The 18,912-nt window shown below is 41.8% G+C and overlaps 1 protein-coding gene across 1 annotated transcript in view; it reads left to right on the top strand.

The window, feature by feature from the left end:
* Positions 1-18,912, top strand: part of SLCO5A1 (solute carrier organic anion transporter family member 5A1) — a 98,168-nt gene that overhangs the window by 17,825 nt on the left and 61,431 nt on the right. The window lies entirely within an intron of this gene.

Here is an 18,912-nt window from a genome sequence, read left to right as displayed (position 1 = left end):
CCCATAGGCTGCCTTGCTTTAAGAAAAATTGATACGCAAAAATAAAAACTTAGAATACTTACTTTTTTTCAGGTGGGAAGGTGAATTTCTTACTATACAAGAAGGTGTTTTTTATTAGTCCATGAATGTCCTTAGCTATGATTATTAAAAAAGTACCCTACTTGTAGCTTTTAGGAGCATATCCATCCATTAAAATCTCACACATGTATACTCTAATGCAAGATATTTATTCTCCACCAGTCACAGAATATGGCCAAAAAAGTGTCTCTCCCCCTTTTGAGTTTTCTTTTTTTTTTATTTGGTATCATCTGTGATTTTAATTTGAGGGCTATTAATCATTTCATTTCCACATAAGCTCCAGGTGGCTTATGCTTCTGAGATGCACAACTGCCTGCCATACAAATAAATATAAAGCTTTGAGACACAGGCACCATCTCTTCAGTCAGTTGGATATTAATAAACTTTGATATTTGCTGAAGGGGGGCAGCATGGGAGACTGGAAAGGAGTTGGGCTGCAACCTGAAGCTTGAGCCTTGGTGTTAGATGTGGTCTGGTCTCGCCACTTAATCACCCTGTGATCTTGAGCCACCCAGCTGTTCTGATTCGTCTCATTCACTGGCGAATAATGACTTGCCCTCTACCTCTATGATACATGTGGCAATAAGATAAAATGAGAGAGCTGAAGACAATGTCCTTTCACTCATCAAAGGTTCATGGACATACACTCTGTGCTGGATGCTGAGGTATGAGGTATAACTGTCTCCTGGGGAAGACAGATAATATACAAGTAAAGGAATTACAAATCATGCTAAGTGCTGTAAGTAAAGGAAGCCACATGGAATTGCATTTGGGAGAACATATTTAAATAAAAAGATCCTTAGAGGAAGCCATGTGTAAGCAAAGACTTAAGGGGCATTTGAGAACTGTGACATGGAAAAGGGAGCATCAGAATTCTGATATCAAAAACCTTGGAATGGCCTTCTTCCCTCCCCACCCCCACCAACTGTGTTTATTTATTTTGTTCTTTAGATTCCCATATAAATGAAATCATATTTGTCTTTCTCTGACATTTCTCTGAGGTTCATCTAGGTTCATCTATGCCAATGCAAGTGGTAAGATTTCATCCTTATTTACGGCCAGGTAATATTCCATTGTATGTATGTACGGTAACTTTTTTATCACTTGTCTGTGGATGGGCACTTGGGTTGCTTCCATGTCTTGGCTGGTGTAAATAATGTAAATAATTCTACCCAGTGAACATTGGGTAGAATGGGCTTTTTAAATATGTCTGATCATCATAAAAATGTAGCTTCCTGGAGCCACCTGTGCAGAGGGCTCTGCATTAGTAGGGCTATCTATGTCACGGCCTTGAACCTGTACTTTCTGAAAGCTTTCCAGATGATCCCGGGACACTATTGCCCAGGAGAAATCCTGGTCCGAAACAACAATTTCCAAGGAATGGCCACGGCCTGGTCTTACGTGTTGCTTCCCATCGCCGTGTGTAGTTTCTACCTCATTCTCTACCTTTCTGAAGCTTCTGTGATACAAGGATCTGGGCTTCCCCATCACTGTTGTGGAGCTGGTCCCAGTTCCCAGCAGGTGTGTTATATGGTGGCGGGTGGAGGGGGGGACTTCTGGATTCTGTTTAAGTGGGGGAAGGGAGCTCTGCTTGCGGACATACAATGGGATTCTGGTAAATAATGCTCAGTAGACTGTGGTGGGTTGTTCTGGAAATCTGAATGCTTTTTGTAACTATACCCATTGGAAACATTCAGAATTCTAGGAAAGTAAGCCTGGAGAGTCCTCACGGCAGAATTCATTGTACTTTTGCCCTCTGCCTAGTTTTAATAAAACTTGGATGTATTTTGACACCTATTTAATATAACCAAGTAGTTTTAAATATGGAATTAGTACTAGCTCTGATGTTGGGGTCCTTGAGTCAGAAGGAACTGGGAGCCTGTTTCTCTTTTCTCTCTCCCTCCGGGGGTTTTGGGGAAGCCAGTAGCAGCATGTTTGAGAACATAGAGTAGTCACTGGGATTTACCAGTGAGAGGCTGTTAAACATTTTGTTTCTTTTCTGTGCTCCAAGCTGTATTGTACAAGGTTAACATTAGCAGTCCAGTAGAGGTTAGTGGCTGGTAGGATGTGGCCAGTGACCAGTATTCCTTTGGAGCGCAGCCTGTCCTGAAGTGAGAATGGTCGGAGTAGTGATTCTCAGGTGTCTCAGGGGGTGAGCTCCAAGTCACCTCTCATGCCCAGCGATTGCTGCCTTTGGGACCACCAAAGCCTGAGGACGCTGGTTGTGTTTGGTGAGAAGGAGTGAATACATGGATTTATCTTTATGAAGCACCTGTGACTGTGAGGGCTCACCCTTGCCTTCAGGCGGGAGAACCCGGAAACGTCCAGGTTTCTCTTCCAGGAGGGCCTTTGGTAGGGCGAGGAGCTCAGGAATAGGACTGACGCTCCTATTCACCCCCCACCCCCCAAGGCTGCCTCACCTCTGTTTCTGCCTTATTCCCACACTCATCCTGGGGCCTAGGAGTGGGCTGGTAGCCTCCCGCCCCCTGTGCTAACAACTGTGGGACAGACAACCCCTTCCCTGGTTTTCTTTAAACCAGGCTGCAGTTTGTAAAAGACATCCACACACACAGAGAACGACAGGGAAATAAACTCCGAAAATACAAGATGCGGATTGATTTCTAAGGGATAGATTTCAGATCCTAACAAAATTGCCTTGCTTCCAGGCCTGGTTTTATCCTACATCCTCTCTTGGGAATTCTAATGTCTACTCCCAGAGGACAGTGAGAAACTCACACATACCTGGCAGGGATATCATCCACCCTGATCTCTGACCTGCTTCACAGGAAGCACTATCTTATAACCATCCCCCTTTCCTGCAGCAAGATTCCTGTATGTCAGGATTCCTTCCTGGCTGCTTCCTCCTTTCTCCTTCTCCCCGACAGGGAGGTGAGGAGGTGTGGGGGACTCACCTGGCTGGTGGAATCCCTTGAGAGGCATAGGATGGTCTTTTAGCGAGAACCGTGGGTACCACTGAAACCAAGGGACAAGCCCAAGACGCCAGATGGCAGGTTTGGGAGAGAACAGGTGAGGGAGCGTGCAGAAATGTGCAGGTCCTGGTCCTCTTTCACGGACACTGGAGATGATAAGAGGAGATGAAACACATCAGCTGATGACAGTGCAGTCCCTGTCATTGGATGCTGTCCAACTCCCAAAAGGGAGATAGCCTTTTTGGCCTGGGATGTAGACATGGCTTGTGTGGGAGTCCACCTTGAGCGCAGGGCAGGATGGGGCTGGGCCAAAGAGGGTGAGAGGGTATGATGGAAACAGAAGATGGGGAAGTGGGGAAAGCACAGTGTGGAGCTTGGCGGTGTGTTTGGGCCGGACTGTGGAAGGCCTAGAAGGTGCTGTGATTTGTAAATGATATTTATACGACAGGCTTTTTGATCCAACGATGCTAGCTTGATTTGGCATTGTCTAGTAAAACTTCTGTGAAAAATTGCCCATTGTTCATAGTCAGTTAACAGGAAGTGAAAATAGATGAAAATGAGAGTGTACAAATTATTCTTTAGGCTGTTTCTCAATATTAAGACTCATTTGGGTTTTCGGTGTTACCACTGGGAATATAGTCAAGGGATTAATTCATGATGAGAAAGTCTTTCTCTCTGTGTGTGTTTCTTATTTTGAGGAACCCAATCTTTGTTAGTGAGAACTTTAAATATTCTAATCTAGGGCAGTGGTCGGCAAACTGCGACTTGCGAGCCACATGCGGCTCTTTGGCCCCTTGAGTGTGGCTCTTCCACAAAAACCACGGCCTGGGCAAGTCTATATTGAAGAAGTGGCATTAGAAGAAGTTTAAGTTTAAAAAAGTTGGGCTTTCAAAAGAAATTTCAATCATTGTACTGTTGATATTTGGCTCTGTTGACTAATGAGTTTGCCGACCACTGTTCTAGGGTAACTGATTTTTCTAAGTTACAGCATACAGTAAAATGGCCCTCAAATGTGTTGGGGTAGCTATTAAATTAAACAATTCTCAGGGGGAACATTGTGTGTTAATTGGGCTTTATTTCCACTGTAGGGAAAAGCAGTATGCTGCCATATGTCATTCTAAGACTCTAAGGAAATTTGAGACATTAGTCCATTGCCCTGTAAAATGCTCAAAGCACCTTAAGGGAGTTACTCACAAATAATAGAATTCTAGAATTTCCTGGGTGGAATTTATCTTAAGGATAATCTAGACCAATGGTTATCCAGCTTTAGTGAGCATCAGAACCACCTCGAGGACTTACTCAAATCCAGGTTCCTGGGCCCCACCCGTAGAGACTGAAGGAACAACAGCTATTGGGAAAATAATTATTTTATTTTATTTTTAAAAAATATATATTTTATTGATTTTTTACAGAGAGGAAGGGAGAGGGATAGAGAGTTAGAAACATCGATGAGAGAGAAACATCGATCAGCTGCCTCCTGCACACTCCCTACTGGGTATGTGCCCGCAACCAAGGTACATGCCCTTGACCGGAATCGAACCTGGGACCCTTGAGTCCGCAGGCCGACGCTCTCCACTGAGCCAAACCGATTAGGGCGGGAAAAAGAATTATTTTAAAGAAAAGATGCCAGTTGGCAGCCTGCCTCCCCCTCAAATGGATATTTCCTAAGGAATTCTGTTGTTCATGTGAGCAGCTAAGTTTAAAGACTTGGTTAAAAAGTGAATGAATGAGTGCAGGTTCTATTATATGTGTTCAAATTGATATGCATTATATAAGCACACAGTGCAAGAGGCAATAAAATACCACGTGGTGGTTAAGGTCCCGGGTCAGGCTACGTTGCCTGGGCTCAGAGAACAATGCTTTGTTACTTTGGGCAGGTTTCTTAAGTTCTGGGTTCTAGTTTCTCTTTCTGCAGAAAGAAATAAGAATTTACCTATCTCATAGGATTGTTATAAAGAACTAGATGCATGAATTTGTGCATGCGTGGGGTCTGGCCGGCCTGCCCTGATTAGGTCTGATCGGGGCCAGGCCAGCCAGCGGGGAGGGGCTGCAGGAGGTTGGCTGGCCGGCCCCACCCCCAATCCGGGTGGGGGTGTGATTGGGGCACAATGCGCGCCAAAGCAACTGGTTGTTCCAGTCGTTCCAGTCGTTCTGGTGTTCTGGTCGCTTGGCTTTTATATATATAGATAACTTTATTAATGTGTGTTAAGAGATTAGACTAGCACTTGGAACATTCTAGGCAGTCAATAAAGCTTAGCCATTTCCCTCCTCTCTGCCTCCTCCCTTCCCCTCTTATTATTTTTTAAATTCTTTATTGTTTTGTTATTATTTTTGACATTTAAAAAATGACTGACAGGATAGACACAATGTTCAAGTAGTCATCTTTGGGTAGTAGGAGTCTGAGTGATTTTTATGTTTTGGGTTTTTTTCTTTAATATCAAATTTGCAGTGAACTTGAATTGCTTTATAATTAGAAAAATACTACTTAAAATAGTATATTTACTATGATTATTTTTCAAAAGAATTCATGTCAGTATTCATGCCACATCCTATGATTTTTGGTCTCACTGTTCTGTGATCTGTTTCTGTTGAGTTCTCATCTGCTCTGAAACCAGCTTTCTGCCTTAAATTTTAAATTTTGTTGATGATCCTTTCCTTCTCTTGGCCATGTGTTGTGGAGACCAGTGAATATTTTGGTCTCTTAGAGTTTATAAATTCTTTCTCTTAAATGTCTCTCACACCATTGTCCACTGGCCCAGCCTGGTTCAGATCCTTACCACGTCATGCCCGGACTATCGGATTTTCTTGTCCATTGTCTCCTTTTGATCCTTACATAGTGATGCCAGACTAATGTCCATTTTGATTATGTCACTCCTTTGCCCAAACACTTTGAGGGGCTCCTCAGGTGACTGAGGATACAGTCCAATTTCCTAGATTGATACAGAAGATTTCTCAACATTTGCTCTCTCCCTGTTCTCCCAAATATTTCATCTTTACCTGATTTATGGTCATTTCCTACCGTATTTTGGAATGAGTGTCTTCACCTTCCTGTCTCCTTTATGTCCATATTTTACTCATCCTTGAAGAGTTTGCTTAAATACATCCTTGTCCAAGGTGTTCACATTTTGGCCTTTGTAAATTGCAGTGGCCCTTCTCTGTTCATTGGCAATTCATCACACACTGGCTTCCATTTTTTTTTTGTACTAAAATGATATTAATCTCTGTGTCTTTTAATATTTCATGTGCTTATCTCCTTTTCCCAACTAAATTGTAGTGTTTCTGAGGGTGCTCAAATTTTTTAACTCCCAGGGTCCTGCGGAGGATGGGTGATATAAAAGATATTGATTGATGACTTCATTTATTCTTAATATTTAATAAAAATAGATGATAGGGGAAAAAGCCTGCTTTAAAAAAATAAATAAAAAATAGAATGTCAATTTAGATAATTCCCTTTTTGACTTTGCTACTTATAATGTTGTTTATCCTGATATTCTGAGTTTTTAATGGTCAGATCAATATTTTCAAGCCTTCTGTAACTTGCTGATTAGAAAAGGCCATTAATTTATTGATTATAGCAGTATTTATTTATGTTGTTAATCCTCACTAGAGGATATTTTTTCCATTGATTTTTAAGAGAGAATTTCAGAGACATAGTATTTAGGTGGATTGACACTGTTTGGTGTCCTTAAATTCAGTATGAATGTATTCCATGAACATACTAAACTGCTTAACTCAAATCCTTGTCTTATGGTCTGCTTTTTATTTTTCACTTTCATTTAGCATTTATTTGATGCTGAATTTACTCCCGGACCATAGTTTTGTTTCTTTGGTTTCTCCTGGGATATCTTTTTCTTCCGTGCAGCCTCCTCTTCTGGTTTAGGAACAGTCTGCTCTTCTGCAGTAAGATCCTCCCAGTGCGGCAGGCAGAGCCCAGGTTTGGGTTCATCCGCCCAAGAGCTCTCTGTGTAAGTTCTGTGCTACATCTGGGGAGCTTTGTTCACCTGGATGTGCTCAGTGACCAGAGAATCGACACCTAAACCCTTAAGTCCAGCACTACTCTCTGCATTTTTAAGCACATGCAGCAAAAAATTCCATGCTCTTGCCGAAACCGGTTTGGCTCAGTGGATAGAGCGTCGGCCTGCGGACTGAAGGGTCCCAGGTTCGATTCCGGTCAAGGGCATGTACCTTGGTTGCGGGCCCATCCCCAGTGGGAGGTGTGCAGGAGGCAGCTGATCGATGTTTCTAGCTCTCTATCCCTCTCCCTTCCTCTCTGTAAAATATCAATAAAATATATTTTAAAAAAAATTCCACACTCTTTTTGGGCCGCTGACCTTACATCCATCCCACTGTTTGGCCCGGGCACAACTACCAGCTCCACCATTGTAACGACAAATGACAAACATGGCTTCTGTAAAGTGATGTCCTTCAGATACTTGTGGCTTTTCGGATAGCATACGCTTGATGGCCTGGGCAGTTTCACCAGTGTCCTTAAAGTGAACATGAAGATTTGAACCTCTTGTTTTGCATTGTTTTGTGGGGTTTTCTGGCTCAAGTGAAAAGTGAACCATTTTCAGAGGTCGCCTCAGGCCGCTTTTGGGAAGAGTTGGGGGAACCCAATCTAAGACACTTGCTATAGCAAAGACTTACATTTTCATGAGAAGGTAATTTTAGATTGTACTAAGACTATGTTTTTCGTTGGCATGCTGCCCTTGTTCTGTAATTAAGATGCACAGTAGGGAAGCATCTTCTTTAAATAATAAAACGATCATGCATTATGTTATTATAATATATGGTTCATTGTTTAAATGAATAATAAAAATGATAATTACATGTGTAATCAGTTTATACTAAGGTTGCTAGAGTGAACTGTTCACTGGAGGTGTAAGGGGTTGTTATCACTCTAGTCTCGTATATTACAATGTTTGTGACTCTTGGGATGTCATGTTTATAAACAAGTCCCACAAGATATAATGCGGGCTGGCAATTTTCAAGCTGAGCTGGCAGCATTTGGATGAGAACTAATCCGAATTACTAGGGTAAATGTGGAGTAAACAGTGAGGAACCTGGATCACTTAAGCTGCTTGTAGTGACCATGGCCTAGGGCAGGAGTGAGATTTGCACAGGTCTCTGTATGCTGCTTTTGGACTCAGCAATTTACTCTCCAATTCAAGACGAACACTCGGAGTCCTTTCACAGCCTTGTATTATTTTTTAAAAATCAAGCTTTTTCTCGTGGTGGTCATTAGAATAAGCACACGTTTCATAATTATGGGCCAAACATAGAGAAATTCACTGAAGAAGCAAAGCTGCCCCAGAAGGATGATTGTCAACATATAATTTTGGTCAAAGGAGCAGAACTGGTGAATAACCTAAGGGTTGATCCCATGGCTTTCTAAATCTCCTGAAATAATGTGGAGTTAGATGATTTTTTTTATTGTTTAAAGTATTACATATCTCTCTTTTTTCCCTGATTGACCTCTCCCTGCCCCCACTGCCAGAAGTTAGGTGATTTTTTTAAAAAATCTGCCTCTTGACTTACTATGCAGACCTTATCATATTAAATCCTATAATCAGAAGGATAGAAGTAATGTTCAAAAAGTGAAAGCTGGTCAAATACGGGGCTAATAACAATTTGGGCTTAGTTCACCATTTAGGGAGGTATTTTATTGATTTACTTAATTTTTTATTTATTTTTTTATTGTGTTGATTGGGGTGACATTGGTTAATAAACTTATATAGGTTTCAGGTGTACAATTCTATAATATGTCATCTGTATATTGTGTTGTGTGTTCACCACCCTAAGTCTCTTTCTGTCACCATTTATCCCCTCTTTACCGTGTTCTATTCCCCGCCACCCCCTCCTGGTGTTTTTTAACTGGTTGAGTGAAACACCCCCTTGAGGACCCATAGCTGGTGCCTGACATCCGTTCTCAGATGCCAGCTCTCAGAATTACAATTGCAAACATTTTCTACTGCTACTACTCTTCTCCTATTAATTTTACATTCTATTAATAACTCTGAAATCCCAAAGTTAGTTTTGCAACCCATTTAATGGCAGAATTAGGCCTGATCTGATAGGGAGCTGGTTTTTAAATCACACTTAGTATGAATATTCATTCATTTTTTTGCAGTAGCAATAGTGTGGTTGATTTTGGAGCACCGTTCCACATTCCACTGAGGGAGTTATACAGTATACAGCATCATTCATCCTTTTAATTTTGTAAAAGGTGATAAATTCTTAGTTCCAAGACACATTCAGCCTTGAGTTTGGGCTCAGGGATTGTGGACCCAAGTTCATGATTTGATCTCATATGGGCAACCTGGATGAGTTACAATGCCCCATAAGCAAATGCAGATGCTGGTGGCTCGGGCTGTCTATGCAGCGAATGGCTTCTTTCAGGTCAGTCAGTGGTGGCTACACCTCAGTCATGATCATCACGGGGCATAAAGCAGTTAGATATTTGAAGCAAATCTGTGTTAGTCAGGGCATTCCAGAAAAACAGAACCAATAGCCACTGGTTGATGTTTTGCTCTCACATCGATGTTTCTCTTTTTCTCCCTCTCTCTCTAAAAATCAATAAAAAAAATTTAAAACATGCTCATAGGAAGTACCTGCTCCCCCCCACCTTCTCCCCCCGGCTCACCATATTTGCCAATTGGTGAAACTTTCTGATAGTAGCTGAAAATAGAAGGATTGGATGGGCTTCAAAAGACTGATAAATCTGTATCATGGACAATGAGCTAAAATATAAAAAAGAGTTGCCTCATAGCAAATGATATTATTTATTCAGGCCGTCCCTGATACAAAATGTAGAACTCTTAAAAGAAGTATAAGAGAATTAGACAGAATTCAAAGCCATTTTTTCTGATCAGAGTTGACATTTTTATATACTAGCTTCTTTGGTATTTTCAGAAAAATATTAGTTTCACATTTTGAACTATTAAATATTATATAATAGCTATATTATCTCTAGTCAGCAGGTTGCAGAATTAATGCTCTGTAAGTGATGAGATTACTCTAGAAATGTCCTTGAGAACTTGATAAAGTGTGTGAGTAAATTTGAAAACTTCACATAGTAAATTTATGAAGACATCTTTAATAACTTTGCTCTGGAAATTATAGTAGCTCCTATGACAATTCAGGTTTTTCTTTTCTAAATATATATTTTTATTGATTTCAGAGAGGAAGGGAGAGAGAGAGATAGAAACATCAATGATGAGAGGGAATTATTGATTGGCTGCCTCCTGCACTCCCTAGTATCGAGCCTGCAACCTGGGCATGTGCCCTTGACTGGAATCAAATCTGGGATCCTTTAGTCCGTAGGCCGACATTCTATCACCAGGGGTCCTCAAACTTTTTAAAAGGGGGCCAGTTCACTGTCCCTCAGACCGTTGGAGGGCCGGACTATAGTTTAAAAAAAACACTATGAACAAATTCCTATGTGCACTGCGGGCCCGGGATGAGTTGGCTGCTAAGCAGGACAGGCAGCGGCACCCGGTGGGCCGGATAAATGTCCTCGGCGGGCCGCATGTGGCCGCGGGCCGTAGTTTGAGGACCCCTGCATCCACTGAGCCAAACCAGCTAGGGAAATTCAGGATTTTCTTATTAAATTGGGACTTAGGGTTGAGATCTCTTATGTATTATTTAGCAGTCACATAAATTAATATCTTTCTACTGGGAGAACACTAATGAGTGTTTTTTTTTCATGGTTTGATTTTGGTATTTGTTGTGTAAAGTGAGATTTCATTTGTGGTTTCATTCAAATCACCCAGGAGGCCATGTGGTATCTTATATAATAAAGAGGTAATATGCAAATTGACCATCATGCCCTTGCACAAGATGGCCGGCAGGGGAGGGCACTTGTGGGTGATCAGGCCAGCAGGGGAGGGCAGTTGGGGGTGACCAGGCCTGCAGGGGAGGGCTGTTAGGGGTGACCGGGCTGGCAGGAGAGCAGTTAGGGGTCAATCAGGCTGTCAGGGGAGTGGTTAGGGGGTGATTAGGCTGGCAGGCAGAGTGGTTAGGGGCAAGCAGGCAGGTAGGCAGGCAGGTGAGTGGTTGGAAGCCAGCAGTTCCAGATTGTGAGAGGGATGTCCCAGATTGGAGAGGGTGCAGGCTGGGCTGAGGGGACCCCCCTCCCCCGCCCCTAGTGCACAAATTTTGTGCACCAGGCCTCTAGTAAAGTATAAATGTTTGCACTCTGGAGTCTGATGGACTTGGTCTTGGATCTACCACTTAGTAGGTTTGTGACTTGGGTATATTCCTTAACTTTCAAAGGTCAGAATCCTTCTGTCAAGTGGGAACTCATTAAATTTACTGCTCAGTTATTTTGTTGGGAGAATTAAGTATTGTGTTTAAAAAGCACAGAGGAGGCACTTAAAGTATTAGATTTCTTCTTCCATTTCTCTCTCTCCTTAAGTCTTCTCAAATTCTTATTGAAACCACCATTTAGCCCTTATCATAGAATGTCTTATTTTGGTAATTATCTTTTCTTGTGTGTTTTGTTTCTCAAGAAAGAGTTCCTCACAAACTCTTTATGGGAAGGAACATGGCCCTTTTTATCACGAATAATATTTACAATAAAATATTTTCAATTACAGTTGACATACATTATATTATTAATTTTAGGTGTATAACATAGTGGATAGATAATATAATTTACGAAGTGATCCCCAAGTAAGTCTAGTGCCCACTTGACCCCAGACATAGTTATTACAATATTATTAACTATATTCCCTATGCTGTACTTTGCATCCCCAGGACTATTTTGTACTACCAATCTGTACTTCTTAACCCTTCACCTGTTTCACCCAGTCTCCCAACCCTCCTCCCATCTGAGAACCATGAGTTTGTTGTTTGTATCTTTGAGTTTGTTTTTATTTTGTATGTTCATTAATTTTTTTTAAGTTTACACATATAGCACTGTTAATATTTAACACCAGCTATTTCATAAGTATAACTTCAGCAAGTAACTATTGATTGACGAATCATTAGAGAATAGGGTGTTTGAGTAATTAAATATTCTGATTATCTGATAACCAGCTATGTGAATTCCCTATTTAAAGAGTTCAGTAAATACATTTAACACTAAAATGATACTGAATATGTCATCATCATCCTTTTGTGTCTCTGAAGATATTTTAAAGCCCTGTATTAGCTCAGAATCATAACTTTAACTATTAAGTGAGATATAATAATAGAAGTAATGATGTTAATTGTTATAGCTGACATTGACTGAGCACTTAGTAAGTGTTAAAGCTTTTATGTGCATTATCTCATTTATTCCCTCAATAGCTCTTGGAAGTAGATAAGTTATGGTTCTCTATTTATAGATGAGAAAGCCTGTCTAGCAGGATTAAGTATCTTGTCTAAGACCATGGAGCCAGTTCCTGACAGTTACAGACATCTGATGCTGAAGCCAGCGCTCTTATGAACCACTCAAACATCGAGGTGAATCATAATTGCCCCTGGGACATCGAGCATTCCTTTTTATTTAAAATAAAATACCTTGTTTTAGATTGATCATTTACCATATTTCCTCCTCATAAAAGTCTACTGTAGATCCGCTTTCTTTTTCCCCCCTTTGCATTGAATTTATTGGGGTGACACTGGTTAACAAAATTACACAGGTCTCAGGTGCACAATTCTACAACACATCATCTGTACATTGTATTGTGTGTTCACCACCCCAAGTCAAGTCTCTGCCCATCACCATTTATCCCCCCTAATGAGAATTTATTCTTACTCCAAGTAAAAGTGTTAGAAGAAACACAAAACAGTTAGGTATATTAACTTAGTGAAATTGCTTGTGTTTATAAATCACCTTTGTTATTGTTATATAACAGAGTCAGGGATTATCTGTTTTTAATTCAGATGAATTAATTCTCTTCTTTTATCAATGAGGTGGTTACAAAGGAAAATGCCTTAAATTAGGACAATAATAGCACTGCCACATAAGGTTCTTGTGAAGATTGAGAAAATACATATAAAGGCATTTAGTACAGTATAATTTATATATATATATATAAAATAAACTAGAGGCTCAGTGCATGAAATTGGTGCACTCGGAGTGTGTGTGTGGGGGGGTCCTTCAGCCTGGCCTGCACCCTCTTGCAGTCCGGTAGCCCTCAGGGGATGTCCGACTGATGGCTTAGGCCTGCTCCCTGCAGACAGCAGGCCTAAGCCAGCAGTGAGACATCCTTAGTGCTGCCACGGAGGCAGGAGAGGCTCCTGCCACTGCTGCTACACTCGCCAGCTGTGAGCCCAGCTCAGGGCTTCTGGCTAAGTGGTGCTCCCCTGTGGGAGCGCACTGACCACCATGGGGGCAGCTCCTGCATTGAGCGTCTGCCCTCTGGTGGTCAGTGTATGTCATAGCAACCGGTCATTTTGCTGTTTGGTTGATTTGCATATTAGGCTTTTATTATATAGGATGCCCAGTGTTATCCTTTATTTTAAAAAATATATTTATTTTTAGAAAGAGAGGAATAGAGAGGGAGAGAGAAAGAAACATCGATGTGAGAGGGCATCATTAATCAGACCAGGGATCAAGTCTGCAACCCTGGCATGTGTCCCGAATGAGAATCAAACGGGCAACCTTTTGGTGCATGGGATGATGCCCAACCAACTGAGCCACACTGGCCAGGGTTCTCGTGTTATCTTTTAGCAATAGTTCTGTCAGTTACTAGAGATTTTGACACATGAATAAGCTTTACAGTAAGTGTAACCTATCTGATGGTATTAGAACTAACTCCAGTGGACTGATATAAACATGTTCTAAAAAGTTTATATCCCTTTACTGTCTGCAAAATTGCATGGAAGGCCATGATGATGCCAGCGCCTGTAGGGACATTTGCACATGACATTCTTCCACTTGTGCCTAAGTGTTGCTCTGGACTTGGCTCTTTCCTATGGAACTCATGCTGCTTCGAATGCCTGGAAAGCCAACTGGAGTGTCATACCTCCGCTTGTTTACCTGGAAGGTGTTTCCTGGCATGACTTACCTTTCCCAGGAGACAAATTTAATCTGCTCTTAACAGCTGGTACACTCCTCTGCGTCTTCACAGTAATTATTGAAGTAAGTGTCATACAACACATTTAGAATGTATTTTTCAGTTAATGTGCATTTCTCTGCCATCGTATGGCAGCCAATTAGTGATGGTGCTGGAGATGAAAAATGAGCTTCTGTTTCATTTAGAATGCTTTTAAGTCCTGTGCTACTAGCAATTCCCAAAATATTTCGAGATTTTCAGCTTTTATGGGACTAATTTCTTTAGCGGTAGAGACCTACATACTTCTAATTAAACTTTCGTTGCTTTTTTTTATTTTTCTGTATTTTAGAGACATGTGTCCATAAACAGAAATGCTTTGGTATCAGACAGAGCCAAGTTCTAATTTTGGCTCTACCCTTACTGGTAATTGGTAATCTCCTATCTTCTCAGGGCTCAGCTTTCTTATCTGTAAATTGGGACGGATAATATTTTTTTTTTACCCATAAAGTGTTAGTGTTGAATGGCACAAAAGATGTTAAGTGCCTATTTTAGTTTCTGGAAGATCATCAATAAACAATAGTTGTGATGTCATTTTATTTCACAGTGAATTATAGTTTCACTAAAATATTACTTGAGGCTTATACTCTTTTTTAAAAAAATATTTTATGATTTCTTACAGAGAAGAAAGGGAGAGGATAGATAGTTAGAAACATCAATGAGAGAGAAACATCGATCAGCTGCCTCCTGCACACCTCCCACTGGGGATGTGCCTGCAACCCAGGTACATGCCCTTAACCGGATTCGAACCCGGGATCCTTCAGTCCGCAGGCCGACGCTCTATCCACTGAGCCAAACTGGTCAGGGCGAGGCTTATACTCTTACTAGAAGTCTGGTGCATGAAATTCTTGCATGGGTAGGGCAGTGGTCGGCAAACTCATTAGTCAACAGAGCCAAATATCAACAGTACAACGATTGAAATTTCTTTTGAGAACCAAATTTTTTAAACTTCTTTTAATGCCACTTCTTCAAAATAGACTCACCCAGACCGTGGTATTTTGTGGAAGAGCCACACTCAAGGGGCCAAAGAGCTGCATGTGGCTCGCGAGCCGCGGTTTGCCGACCACTGGGGTAGAATCCCTTGGCCTGGCCAGTGATCAGGGCCGATTAGTGCCTTCTGGTTGCCAGCCGGGGCCTTCCTTCATTCTGTGCTGCCCCCTGGTGGTCAATGTACATCATAGCGAGCAATTGAACTCGCAGTCTCCCGGTGGAACTCCCAAGGGGACAATTTGCATATTAGGCTTTTATATATATATGGATAAGTTGAATCTTTGAGAAATTGCCAATAATGGGAAAATGGACTTAAATTTTTAAAATGAGTATTTCTGCCCTAGCTGGTTTGGCTCAGTGGATAGAGCCATCAGCCTGTGTACTGAAGGGTCCTGGATTTGATTCCAGTCAAGGGCGCATGCCTGGGCTGTGGGCTCGATCCCCAGTGTGGGGCATGCTGGAGGTAGCCAATCAGTGATTCTCCCTCATCATTGATGTTTCTGTTTCTTTCTCCCTCTCCCTTTCTCTCTGAAATTAATAAAAACATTTTAAAAAGTAAAAATAAACATGAGTATTTCCTGAAGGTATAAAAACTCTTCTTAAACATTAACAATACTTGCATTTTGCCTCAAAAATATTATTAATATTGTTTCTACTTTCTTATATACAATGTGGTGAGAAATGTCATCATGATATATGGTGAGCTTGTGCCCAAAAGCTTGTACCAAACGTATAACTCTGGTGATGATTTATTTGGTTAGAGTTGTATCTCATTGTTTGTAGCTCCTATTTTTTTGATAACGTGAAGTTATTTTCTCATGGGTTCATTAATGTTTTGATTATTTTTTGCATTGGGAATCCATACTTAACTTTTACTAAAACATATTATTGCCCCAAAATGTAATTTTTAAAAATTTGACATATTTTTTTTTAATGCTTTCATGATAGCTGTCCTTGTGGTTCTTCCTGGGGACCGGATTAAGTTTATAGACAGCAGTCACTCACGGGTGATCAAATTTGATGTCTTAAAGGCACAAACCTCCCCTCTACTGTGCCCCAGATAGGAATAAGGTGCAACCGGCAGCTTATATATGTACTTGGTTATTCCCTTTTAGAGTACACATTACTTTGAAGATATTTCTAGAGGAAGAGAGTGAATTTAAACTAACTATTGCTCACTATGGTAGTGAGGAAAATATACTTTGAACCCAAAGAACCATTTCCTGTCTCATCTGGAACCTCAGATGCTCTCTGGATCTTGTAGCAGAGTGATAGAGTGCAGGCAGCTGTCCTTTGGCTGTCAGGTCTGTGTCAAAATGACTGAATCACTTAAAAGAAAAAAAATTGCTGCTCAAAATAACTGAGATCAAAGGTGTCCTCTCTGCCTGTGCTTGTGAGTGGAAAGAATGAGCGAGGGAAGATTTCTCTAAATGTGATGCTCTCAAGGACTTGGCTAATTTTCAAGGAATTATGCAAGTTGAGTGGGAGCTGCTGTCCCCGCTGCTGTACTTCCGCAGCGGCACGTGGGCTGCTTTGCGTGTCCTCTTTTCATCTGCAGTGGCTGTGACACCACACATATTCGGGAGAGTGACCCACTCTCACTGTGTCCCGGCCTGGGTTGAATGGTCATTTGAGGACCTTAGGCAAGCCTGTGACACGTCGCTCTGCACACCCGTCCTGGGTGCAATCCCAGGTCCTGAGCCTGAGCCTAACTTTTTCATGTAACCCCCACCCCTGTCAGCATCAGTTCCCAGCAGCACTCAGTGCCGTGTGGGTCTGAGCCAGGAGGGCCAGGAGGAAGCGGGGAGCGGGCAGGGAAGAGTGGGAGGTGGGGCGTAACATGGAAACAGAGTCCGATAAATTACAGACCAAGTTCGAATGAGGGTCCTGCAAACCTGGGCCAGTTCCAAAGAGGCTCTGGGAACTCTGGAAACCCACTGGGGAGGATGGTGGCCCAGGGACAGCCTGGCAGAGGTAACAGCCAGGCCCGGAGTGGCTTGGGGAGGAGTTCAGGCTCTGTGGCTAAAGCACAGAAACCATCTGTGCCAAACCGAGGACTTCATGGGGCAGGAGGATGAAGGTGGCTCCCAGGGACAGGGCAGCCCAGGGGTCTGGGGGGCAGGTGCCTATGGATGGCTCTTGGAGGCACTGTTGCAAAGACGAATCCTCTTCGATGGCTTTTGTTACTTCACTCGAGATTGAAGTCCATGTCTCCATCCCTTCTCTACTCAGCAATATTTATTAGTGCTTATGGTCAGCACTGCTTAGGCATGGATATGGCATCAGTGAAAAAAAGTCCTTGTTCTCATGGAAATGACATTCCAGTGGGAGAGACAGACAGTAAGCAAATAAACAAATGTCATGTTGGATGGTGTTGTGTGCCATAGTGCAAACTCTAGCAGGGTAGGGTGACAAAGAGCAAGGGGGTGAGGGGTGGGGTGCCATGTGTATATATACACATGCAACATATAACATACATATGTATATAATAAACATAGTAACATAGTATAGTTATATAGCTATACATATATGAATATAACATATATATAACACACATATAGTTATACATAGTAAAGTTCTATAGGTATTCATACATGTATACATTTATGTCTATTAATGAGAATGATACTGTTGGGCTTATAATGAAGATGTTTTTCTGATTACGCAGCTGAATTTTTAAAAGTTCCACCCGCGCCTCATGACGTAGTTCAGGTGTCCTGGGTTCCCCATCAGCGGGTGACTGCGGGTCACGCCAGCACAGCCACACGGGCGTCCTGGTGCTGGGAGACCTGCGCTCAGCGCCCCAGGCACAAACCGTTTGGCAGAAATGCCCCCTTCTCATCTGGGTCTGTAAGACAGTCTCTTTCGTGCCAGAGGCACTATTTTGGGAAGATGATTCATGTCACATTTTGGCCTCATTACAGTTTTAAGTTGTACATGGTGCTGGTTTGCCTGGAGGTGTAAACATACATTTTATCTTCACATGCATACGGGAATGCCTGGGTCTGGAAAAGTCCTTTCTATTCCTGAGTTTCATTTTAGGCTGTAAACAGGGAGGCTAACATGGTATTTATCAAAACGAGTTTTATTTGATGAAAAGCAGGCTTCCGAAAGAACGCCAGCCTCTTGAGGTGTGCCTCCTCCAGGCTGCATTTCCACGCACAGATGGAGAAGTGCGAGAACCTGACGTCTTATTGCTACAAGCAGGTGATTCTGTAAAATAAACACACACTGTGCGCTCTCTACTGCGTTGTGTGAAAAGTGAGAGCAGGTGCTAAGGTGCTGTCTGTAGCTCTAAGTAACAGAAGGGACAGGATTATTCAAAGTTTATTCAGGCGCAGCTTTTCTGATTATTCCAGTTTGCTTTGGCGAATACAGTTTTGTTGAAAGGATATGGCAAACCATTCATTTCTTCAGCGATTAAAATGCATGATGGCACTAGAAGTGAGGAGCATGTAGCACCTGAGTTTATCATTCCTGGAAAGTGTTGATTGATTCGTCCCTGAGTAACTGGGTTTCGTCAGGACAAACACTGGGTTTGGAGTGTGGCTAGATTTCTCTATGACTTTCGAGGAATTTCATAACCCTACCTCAAAATTTAAAAGTTGGGGGAATGTTATTTACTTAAAAATTTTAAATCATAGAATGAAAACAATATAAAGAATGGACAATGGATATGTTACTTTTTTGCTATAAGCCCATATCGATGCTGAAACTTTTTAAAAATGTATTTTTATTGATCTCAGAGAGGAAAGGAGAGAGAGATAGAAACATCAATGATGAGAGAGAATCACTGATTGGCTGCCTCCTGCACGCCCCACACTGGAGATCGAGCCCGCAATCCGGGCTTGTGCCCTGACCAGGAATAGAGT

This window comes from Plecotus auritus, assembly GCF_963455305.1.
Source record: "Plecotus auritus genome assembly, chromosome: 11".
NCBI lineage: Eukaryota > Metazoa > Chordata > Mammalia > Chiroptera > Vespertilionidae > Plecotus > Plecotus auritus.
The sequence above is the reverse complement of the archived record's forward strand: the minus strand, read 5'-3'. Positions and strand labels throughout refer to the sequence as shown.